The following is a 10,360-nucleotide window of genomic DNA, read 5'->3' as shown; positions in this document are numbered from 1 at the left end:
TACAATAGCCAACCATCTGCAATGAGGGGCTTGGAGGGTCCATGGCCAACCCCAGGGTTATCTGTTTCCCTACCTTTAGGGGTGTTGGGGCAGGCAATAACATTACGATTTGTCCCCATACCTGGTTGGAAGAGGTCATCTTTCCTCTCATAGATCTGGCCACATGGCCTGGCCCTACATGGGTCAGTGACTAACTAGCTAATTCTGTAACTTTCAGGAGTTAACCACAAGGTTAAGCCTCAATAAACTGCCCAGCTATTGCTGCAGATTACCATAGGTGTTGCCTCCTTGGTGATCATTATCTACACTGCCCTGAGTTTAACTTATTAGCTGCTTTGCCCACACTTGGTATCAAACCATATAGTGACAGTACTAGGCTGGACTGCAGCAGCAATCTAGGCAGCAGCAGTACTCTGGCTAGACCTATCTGTATAACATGTGTCATTAGGAATGGGAGTGCGCCCTTCCTTAAACAGTGATGGCTCAGGGTCTAGGGATGCCATACGCCCCATAGCCTTATCTTATATTAGGACTACAGGCCCTAAAAACTCTTGTAACTTTGCTGCTAAGGGACTTGTACTTATAGTACTCTGCTGTTCTAAGTAGGCACCCCACTTTGCTAAAGTGGATGTCTGTGCTGTCCCAGTCTCAGGGGTTGTTACCCATGAGCATATCCACCTCGTTATTGGGTAAGTCCTCTACATGACTGTAGCCCATCCTGCAGCACTCTTATGAGCCTGAAGGGCAGCATATGCAGTTACCAACTGCTTTCCCAGTCTGGGGTGGTTATCTATGAACACACCCATCCCGCTATTACTGATCGCTTCTCTATTAAGGAAAAGCAGAGCTCAGCTCCTGTCCATAGTTGGGACCAGAAGCCTATTGGCATACTCAGGTGCTCCGTGCACTGCTATGGGCCCTAACTGAAACTATCCTTGGTCACGTGCACATTTACCTTAAATGTGCACCCCTGGTCAACTACCCTTAGGGTTTGTGCCTGCTAAATAGCCTGCTTGGCTACCAGACATGCTGTCTCAGCGTCATCATCCCAATCCCAGGCAAGAGGGTCATTGCCACTTCTAAACCTGCAACAGAATCAGAGGTTAGCATAACATCATCAATAAGATCATGACACATGATGGGCTATGCATATAGCCCTGCAGCAAGATTGTAAAAGTCCATTGTTGCCCTCCCGTGAAGGCAAACTCTTCCTGGATCTCTGGATCGATGTCAGTGGAGAAGAATGCATTAGCCAAGTTCCATCACAAAGTGCTACTGTCCCAGTTCCATTGTCAAGTCCATCAAGTCCTTGATGGAAGGTCCAGCTGCATGAGAAGGGGTGTTACTTATTTCAGTTCCCAATAATCCACTGCCATCTGCAAGTCCCATCAGGCTTTCTGACTGGCCATACTAGGGAATTGTAGGGGATACGGGTGCCACACACTATTTGCACCTCCTCTAACCTCTTAATAGTCTCAGTTATCTCTGGCAAATGGTATTGACGAGTGGAGGTAACCCATCAGGGTTGTGGCAGAACTTGGGCTTGGTGATACATATGTCCACACAGTACCAGCTTTACTACATGAACTCTTAGTCTGAATTCTCCAGCCGCAGTGTGTAAATCCAGACCATAAAAAAGGTCCACTCCCAGAATATATTCAGGTATGGGAGAAACATACACAGTGCACAGGCAGGGAGCCAAGCGGCCAATGCCAAGATGCAGAGACACAGGTTTCACCTTCACTGACTAGCCCCCATAACCGTCAATAAATGCAGCTTTGCCCAGAAACTTATCTGGGTTTCCATAAACTATACTGCAGTCTGCACCAGTATCTACCAGTGCTAGGACCCGCTGTACATTAGTGGGGGACCAGTGGATTGCCAGCTCCACATAGAGCCTGCAGTTGTCTGGTACCCTCCGCTGAGCCAGGCACCTCAGCCAGTTCTCTAATCAAACCTGTCTGCAAATAGTCCTTGAGTTGCAGCATCCGGGTGGGAGTAGGTTGAACAACATTGCTTCACTGTCCCTCTTTAGGCATTCTCTGGAATTGCTGGCTCTGGGGACAATTGCCTTCATAGAACCAACAGCATTTCATTGGGTTACCTGTCAGTTTTCTCCCGAGCAACCCTAGCTGCAATTAAATCAATCCACATCTGCAGGCAGTTCACCTGCTGGGGTCCCTTCTCATCCTGTGGGGTGGTTACTCGCAGAGGGGCACCGTTCCCTTCTTTATGGCACAGGTTCCCAAGTCCCGCCAATGGCTTTCTGTCTCCCCGAGGGCTGCCATAGCATTAGTCACTTCATGTATGCGGCGGCCCACATACAGGGTGAGAACAGCAGCTAGAGAGCCAAAAGCACTCTGGGGCACTGAGCCCAGCACAAGATCCCTCATGTGGGAGGTAAAGCTTTCATCATCTGGCCTCCGGGTATTCAGATCAAACATAGCTTGCCACATGCCCATCTTCTGGAGTATCTGCACCAAATCAGTATATGATTGCCATTTACTTGCTGTTTCTGGTATCTTTTTGACATCATTCCAAACAGTCCGTATGGCTGCCATTAGCCACTCAATTAATGTGTGGTCACCTTGTCCTTGTGCCAACCATCAGCATGGCTGCAGTCGCTGATGAAAGGAGGGATGAGTTGTGATAGCAGCCAGCTGCTCCATCTCAGAGGCAGAGCAAGAAATGTTATCAGCTCCTTTGTCCTGGAGATGGAGCATTCGGGTAGGGAAGGGTTCCCCTGGGTGCGGCCTGCACTGTTTACTTAACTGCTGCAACTCAGTGCAGGTATAAGCACTATAAGAGGTGTGTTCTACCACTATAGGGCGTCCCTGGGCCCTCCCCTGGGGTCCTGTCAGCTGCTTATGTTCTACCTTTTGATGGATCACAGGGTGAGCCCACAGTCGGGGAGCCTCCTTCTCTTTGGCATCAGACCAAACGAGTGTCCAGCCAGGAGGACGGGCTTAAGGTCACGCCAACAGCTGTTGCTAAGTCCTGTTCCAGGCTGTTTATCTGGGCCTCCAAGTGCCCTGCTTGTGCCTGGAGGTCCCCCATCCTCAGGTCCTGCTCCACGCTGTGCACTTGGGCCCCTAGGCGGGCAGCTTGCACTGGAAGGTCACTTACCTGTGGGACTGAGCATGCACTTCCCTCAGTGCAGTCAGAAACGCCCATCCAACTCTGCTGGCGAAGGTGCGTTCTTTCTCTGTGCTGTGTGCTTCCAGCTGCTTCAGTGCTTTCTCCACACTCATTGGAGACCTGCCCACTGCCTCCCACATTTCCAATGGGGCACATCCAAGCAGCACCTCTGCCACTGGGTACCGTAGCCCATGCTGCAAGATGTTAAGGAGTGGCTCTCTAGCTGCTGTTCTCACCCCATGTGGGGTGCCACATACATGAAGCGACTACTGCTATGACAGCCCTCTGGGAGGCAGAAGGCCATTGGTGGGACTGGGAAACTTATGCCATAAAGAAGGGGAAGGTGCTCACTCCGCAGGTAACCACCCCATGAGGTAAGAAGGGGTCCCAGCAGCCAACCCAGGAGCCCTCAAGGGCTGAAGACACACTCACTTCATCCTGCCAACGTTGCCAATTGTCAGGGTCATGACTATGCCAAATTTGCTGCTTGGGGTCAGGTTCCAGGTCATGCTGATGTTCGAGGGGAGTGGGTGGATGGTCAGATAGCTGAGAACACTCAGCATGGGCTGGAACCTGACCGTGAAAAAACACTCGGGGCCATAAGCAGGTGAAATGTAGTTTATTCAGCATTTCTCTCATCAGTACCTTACACTAGCTCTCTCACACTGTCCACCTTTTCTCAGCTGTTTAGTCCCGCAGCTCCCACACACAGCTGCATGGCCGGCTCTCCCTTTAGGGTCAGCAGCTTAACTCTTTCTCTCTGGGCACGAGCAAGCCGAGCTGTGTTCTGGCTCCCTCCTGTCCATCTGCAAAGCTGGACAGCTCTGGTGCTCTCTCTCTTTCTCTGGGCGAGACTGCACCTGTACAGTGTCGACAGGGAAATTTTACAGACAATAGTGGCTTAGAGCCAAGTGACGAGCCTTCCCTATGTTATGGCTATGGTGGTGAGCTTCTCTATGTTATGTCTACATGGCTATGATAATGAGTGGAGTTATACACCTATACTCTAAACTCACTGAGTCTGGATGTTCATCTCTGCCTATCCTTGACCAAAGCACAGCCATGTTCCTTCTAAGAGAGTAATCATATGTCATGATGCAGGCATGATCTAATCAGGAAGGGGTCAGGAAAGACCTCTTCCCACCCAGTAGGATTGTTTGGTTGGCCAGGTGCACTAATTGAGGTGAAGACTGCTAAATTCCTGTGAAGCATCAGGCATTGCAGCTGCAAGATGTTAGGACTTGGCCAATCTGCTGCAGCTTTGCAGGACTGCAAAAGCAGGATTGCAGGATTTACAGCAGCTTTGCTGCTGTTAGTCTAATCTGCTGCAGCTTTGCAGGATTACTGCCGGGTGCTATTTCAATTTTCTATCAATTCCTCTTTGCTATCTCTGTCTTTTGGAATCTAAGTGTATCTCCTTCTTTAAACAGAGATTATGGGAAGAGAGGACTTTAGTGCTGAAAGAGAACTTAGAAATTATCTAGTCTGATCTTCTGGCTTCATAGAGGGTAAAATTTATGTTGTTAAATGCTAAGCGACTTGCCCAAGAGCATACTAGGAGCTGGTGGCAGAACTAGGACTAGAAGCTGGGTTTCATGGCTTCAAACAGATCTTCTTTCCATTACTTTATAATTAAGATCCACTGTACAAAGGTCAGTCGGGTTCAGCTACGCCTTACGTTCATCAAACTTTCTTAAGCCTGGAGGGCTTGTTAAAATACAAATTGGTGGGCTCTACCCCCAGGGCTTCTGATTCAGTAGTAAATGTCAATGGGCTGAGAATGTGGAAGTCTGATAAGTTATCAGGTAATGATGATGCTGTTAGTCCAGGCACCAAACCTTGATAACCACTGAGATACCCTAAAGTTACCAAATGGAACAAACATTTCTTTCTCTTCTCATTCATTTGTTCAGTTGTTTACTCACTCATTCATCAAATATTTATCAAATATTTATTGAACATCATCAACTGAAAGTGTCACATGTTGGTGCTGGGGATGGGAAACATGAAGATGACAAAAGCACAATCCTCTTCTTGAGGAGTTCACAATCACTGGGGAGGGACAGATGCATAATGGGCAAACATTTAAGTGCAGTGATAGAAGTCAGCACAAAGTTAATGGTTGCACCAGAATCAAAGTAACTGAAGTGGAAATATTTCATGGAAGGCTTCACCAGAAAGACAACACTCAGTCTGTCTGGGCCTTGAAGGACAAGTGGGATTTCTCCATATAATGCAGGGACAAAAAGATATTCCAGCTTAAAGGAATGGCATGTGTAAAGACATAAAGAATGACATTTTAGGGAGAACTGGCGTAAGTGGCCGAAACACAGGCTGTATGGAACAGATGTCAAGGAGTGGAAGACGATTAAGACATAAAGTTATGGAGCTGAAGAAATGAAAGCCATTTCATGATCTGCCAAAGTGTTTGGGATTCATCTTGTACGCAGCAAAGATACTGAAGGGTTCTAAGTAGGAATATGTTTTCAAGTAGCCTGGGCTACAGTGGAGAGTAGATGAGAGGGTTTCCTGGAAGCAAGGAGGAATTAAGAATCTACTATTGCAATCTATATGAGAAATGATGATAACCGGCCCAAAACAATAGCAATGGGAATGGATAGAAGTGAGCATTAGAAAGTTAAAATAACCAGGGCTTGTTAACTGGTCAAAGTAAAGAACGAGAGTAAGGAGGGAGTCACAGATAACTCCATGGTTTCTAGCTTGGCCAGCTGATGAAGTGAAAAGACTATTAATAGAGATAACAAATAAAGCAGAAATAGGCTGGAGGGAGATACTAAAGGTTCATTTGGGACATTGGGACTCTGATGTCTAAGGACAGACAAGAAGAGATGTCCTGCTGTGACTGGGAAATACCGTTCGAGGTTCAGGAGAATGGTACAATGTCAGGATAGAGACTGGGATAATGGCTTTGAAGGGAATAAGCTTAGGGAGATTAGATGAATACCTTGTCCTGGATTAATATTTACATTGCTGTCACAGTGATAAGTGATATAATCAATTATAAAGAAGAGGAAACCAAGAGATTAATGATACTAAGGGATAACCAGAAAAAAGTGAAAATCAAAATGCAAAATTTCTAATTTTGAAACTTGAATACTTTGAGAATGGATGCTAAGAAAACAACTTAGCATCCATCAGCAATATACGATTCTAATTAGTGTTCTTAGCTGAGCCACTACTGGTTCATTGGCTTGAGACCTTCTTTGGGCAAATTCTTAACTCCTTCAGGCCTCAGTCATCTAATCTGTAAAACAGGGTTGCTGAGGATTAAATAAAACAATTCAGATAAAACATTTAGCATATTTGGCATATAAAAAGTGTGCTGTAATTTTAAAAATATTTACTTATTAGTGGAACAACTGTGCTAGAAAGCAGAAAACAACTAAAAACACATTATTAAAACTATCCAAGAAAACCACCAGTAAAAGAACAAGTGAAATTAGTTACTGGGAAGACAAATGCTATACAAATAAATGGCTTTTTCTTGCTACTTCCTGAATACAAAGAATGGTATTTAGTCTGACATGCCACCTACTATGACTACACCACAAAGCACCTCTAATTCCTTGTATTAGTTTTCTATTGCTGTGAAACAAAATATCACAAACTCAGCAACTTAACACAAATTTATCTCAGTTCACATGACTGATACTCTGCTTAGGATCTTACCAGGCTGAAGCCAAGCCGCTGGTTGGTGTGGTGGTTCTTGGTTCTTACAGGGTCCTCTTGCAAGTTCATAGGTCACAGGCAGCAATCCATTTCCTTGCAGTTGTAAAATTGAGGTCCTCATTTTCCTTCTGGCTGTCAGTTGGGGGCTGCTCTCAGCAACTTCAGGCTGCCTGCAGTTCTTTGCCACATGGCCCCCAGAGGCAGTTCACAACATAGATGTGAACTTTTTCTCTACAGGCCAGCAAGGAACTTCTGGAGCACTAAATCCTTTTCATGCTTCTAATCTGACTTCTGTCTCTGACTTCCAGACAGAGATTTATTGGGTTCATATGATTAGCCCTTCTGGATAATCCATTTTATGGTCAACTGATCTGGTACCTTCATTACACCTGCAAAATCCCTTCACAGCAGCACCTAGAATGGTGTTTGAATAACTGGGAGGTGTGTGTACCCCAAGGGGCTGGAGACAAGGACCATCTCAAGACCCTTCTACCACATTCCTGAAACACCTGCAAGTTCAGTCACAGGACTGAGCAGTGATTTTTAGTGGCATTGCTAGATTTAACATTTTACCCTTTGGCTATTTCTCTACACTCCATTTATATTTGAATGACAAGTTGCAAATACCTCAAAGTCCAAGAGATGTGCATTTTAGAATGATGTGTAATTATGGGTCTTTCATCTTTAAGTCTGTGCCCCTAACACCTACATAATCATTGGGTCAAGCCAAGAATTTGTCACTTAAAAAAAAAAGAAAAAAAGGCCAGGTGCGGTGGCTCACACCTGTAATCCCAGCACTTTGGGAGGCCAAGGTGGGTGGATCACGAGGTCAGGAGATCGAGGCCATCCTGGCTAACACTGTGAAACCCTGTCTCTACTAAAAAATACAAAAAACAAAATTAGCCAGGTGTGGTGGCGGGCGCCTGTAGTCCCAGCTACTCGGGAGGTTGAGGCAGGAGAATGCCATGAATCCGGGAGGCGGAGCTTGCAGTGAGCAAGATCGCACCACTGCACTCCAGCCTGGGCGACAGAACGAGACTCCGTCTCGAAAAAAATAGCAGTTTTTCAACTAAAATTGTTTACTATTGTTTAAGAAATGTCAGTTTGATCAATATAGTCCTGGCAATAAATCAGTTGAGGCCAAGCCTGGTTTGAGGAGTATGTGAACATATATTTGCCCTGAACATATTTAATTAAAGAGCATGTATTTTAGGTTGTCAAATCAACTGGTTTCTTTCAGGAGCCTCCTAGCTTAGACACAGCCAGGCTGAGAAACCATTAATCAAAAGGAGCAAGGAGCAAATGCTAAGCTGAGGGTGGAGTTGAAGTACAAATCATGGTTGAGATGCTTAACTTCCAGGGCCACCAGAAACAGCTGTCTCTGCACTGGTCTCAGCCAGGTAAAACTCCAGAAACTTCAGAAACTGCTCTGCATTTGGGACACTCCAGGGCTGCCAACAACAGCTGTCTCTGCAACTGGCCTAGAAAAAAAAAGAGATCTCCCATCCCCTTCCCCTATCTTACCCAGATCCTTGAGGGTCAATCTATACATGGGTCCTTTAATATGTTCCTTTTGCTCGCTGATCACACTATTCCAGACTAGTCAATGCAATACACAATAGGAACAAATGATGGTGTGATGATGTCTTGAATATTTCGAGATACCAAAGTTTATACTCACTATATATAGGTTGAGCTAATGATATCTTGGGACACCGATAAAAGCCAGTGTTCACATGCATGTTCACATTTTGGTCTCTGGATCCCAAAGAAATGTGTAAGTGCATTTTAAATTACTTTTGTACTTTTCTCGTCTCCTTCTTTACTATAGGTAATGATGAGACTTTATAAACTCTCTTTTCCATGCTGTAAAGGGATTCTAAACTCTATAAATCATAGTTAAGCTGGTGTTCTTACATGACTGAGTTATAATCCATTGATTCTTAAGCCCATTTATCCTGCTTACTCCACCTCATCTTCAACAAAAGGAAAGATATTGGGGACTCTAAGTGAACCTCTGTATTGAAGGATTAAGGCGATGTCTCAGTCTCTGAAACCTGTCTGAGAAGATCAGACTCATCCCTAAAATAAACTAGGACGTCTGGGTTGGCACTGGCAGAAATCAAATTTTGAAGTATACTTCAAAAGAAAAAAAAAAAAAAACTTTTAACTACAAATGCAGATTTTCCTTTTGCTTCTTCCCACATTATAGACATGGTAGAACAATATTTTGCCCATACTTAGTTAAATTGTTCCAAGTTGGAAAGAACCAAACACAGACACTTTGGCATTGTCAATGGTGAGCAGGCAGGTTTATTCAGAAAAAGCTGATTCATACTTGTAAACGTCTGAAAAAAAGATTAAAATGCTATTACAACACAGTTGACCCAAATAACACAGGTTTGAACTGTGCAGGTCCACTTATCTGTGGATTTTCTTCCACCTCTACCACTGAGACAGAAAGCACAGCTCCTCCTCCTCAGACAACTCAGCGTGAAGATGAAGATGAAGACCTTTAGGATGATTCACTTCTACTTAATGAACAGTGAATATATTAATTCCTTAATGTTTCCTTTTCTCTAGCTTCTTATGAGAATACAGTATATCATACATACAGCACAAAAATATGTGTTAATCAACTGCTTTATGTTATCGGTAAGGCTTCCAGTCAATGGCAGACTAACTACTAGTTAAGTTTTTGGGGAGTCAAGTTATATGCAGATTTTCCACTAAGCAAATGTTCAGCCCTCTTAACTCCTGTGTTGTTCAAGGGTCAACTGTACATATGTTTAAGAGTTACTGTTTACCCAGTAGACCAAGCCAAGACCAAGTTAGGTTTATGTGTTTTTGGCTTAACCTAAGAAAATGTTCAGACTAAAGCAGTCCATCAATAGAACAGACTGCCTTTTAAACCAAGGAACAATTTGTCTTTGTAGGTATTTTAGGTATATGAATAACCATATGTGATCTGCTCTGGGTCATCTATGGTCCCTTCCAACTTAAAACTTCTATATTCATGAACACTGCATAACTGAATTGTGGATTTCATATAAATAATATCTTGTTGCCTACTTTAGGTTTGAAATGTTTTCCTTCTCAATTGCATAGATATATATATAGCACCATCCCCACCATGAACTCTGATGTAGAAAACACAAGATTCTAAAGTCATCTGTGAGGCTAAACAGACTTAGGCACTTTCATATAATACTGCAAAAATCAACAGCCTTAAAGATACTACTTGCTCAACATGTCATTCCAAACACATAGACTATGATTAGCAGTTGAATTTAACAGTATCTTTCTGCTTTGAAAAACACTTTATATACCTTTACTTTCCGCTTTGAAAACACTTTATATACCTTTACAAAGAAGCCATAGTATCTCAGGGTAGAAAACCCAATAGGTAGAAAACATGGTCTTTTCTTAGAAATGAACTATGTAATTTTGAGTACTTATCTCAAAATCATTGCAGAAACTATCTAGTGCTTGTGGAAAAGGAATCAAAAGATTTTTTTTTTTTTTTTTTTTT

The sequence above is a fragment of the Rhinopithecus bieti genome, unplaced genomic scaffold (genome assembly GCF_001698545.2).
Source record: "Rhinopithecus bieti isolate Rb0 unplaced genomic scaffold, ASM169854v2 scaffold_42039, whole genome shotgun sequence".
Taxonomy (NCBI): Eukaryota; Metazoa; Chordata; class Mammalia; order Primates; family Cercopithecidae; genus Rhinopithecus; species Rhinopithecus bieti.
This window is presented reverse-complemented; position numbering follows the sequence as displayed.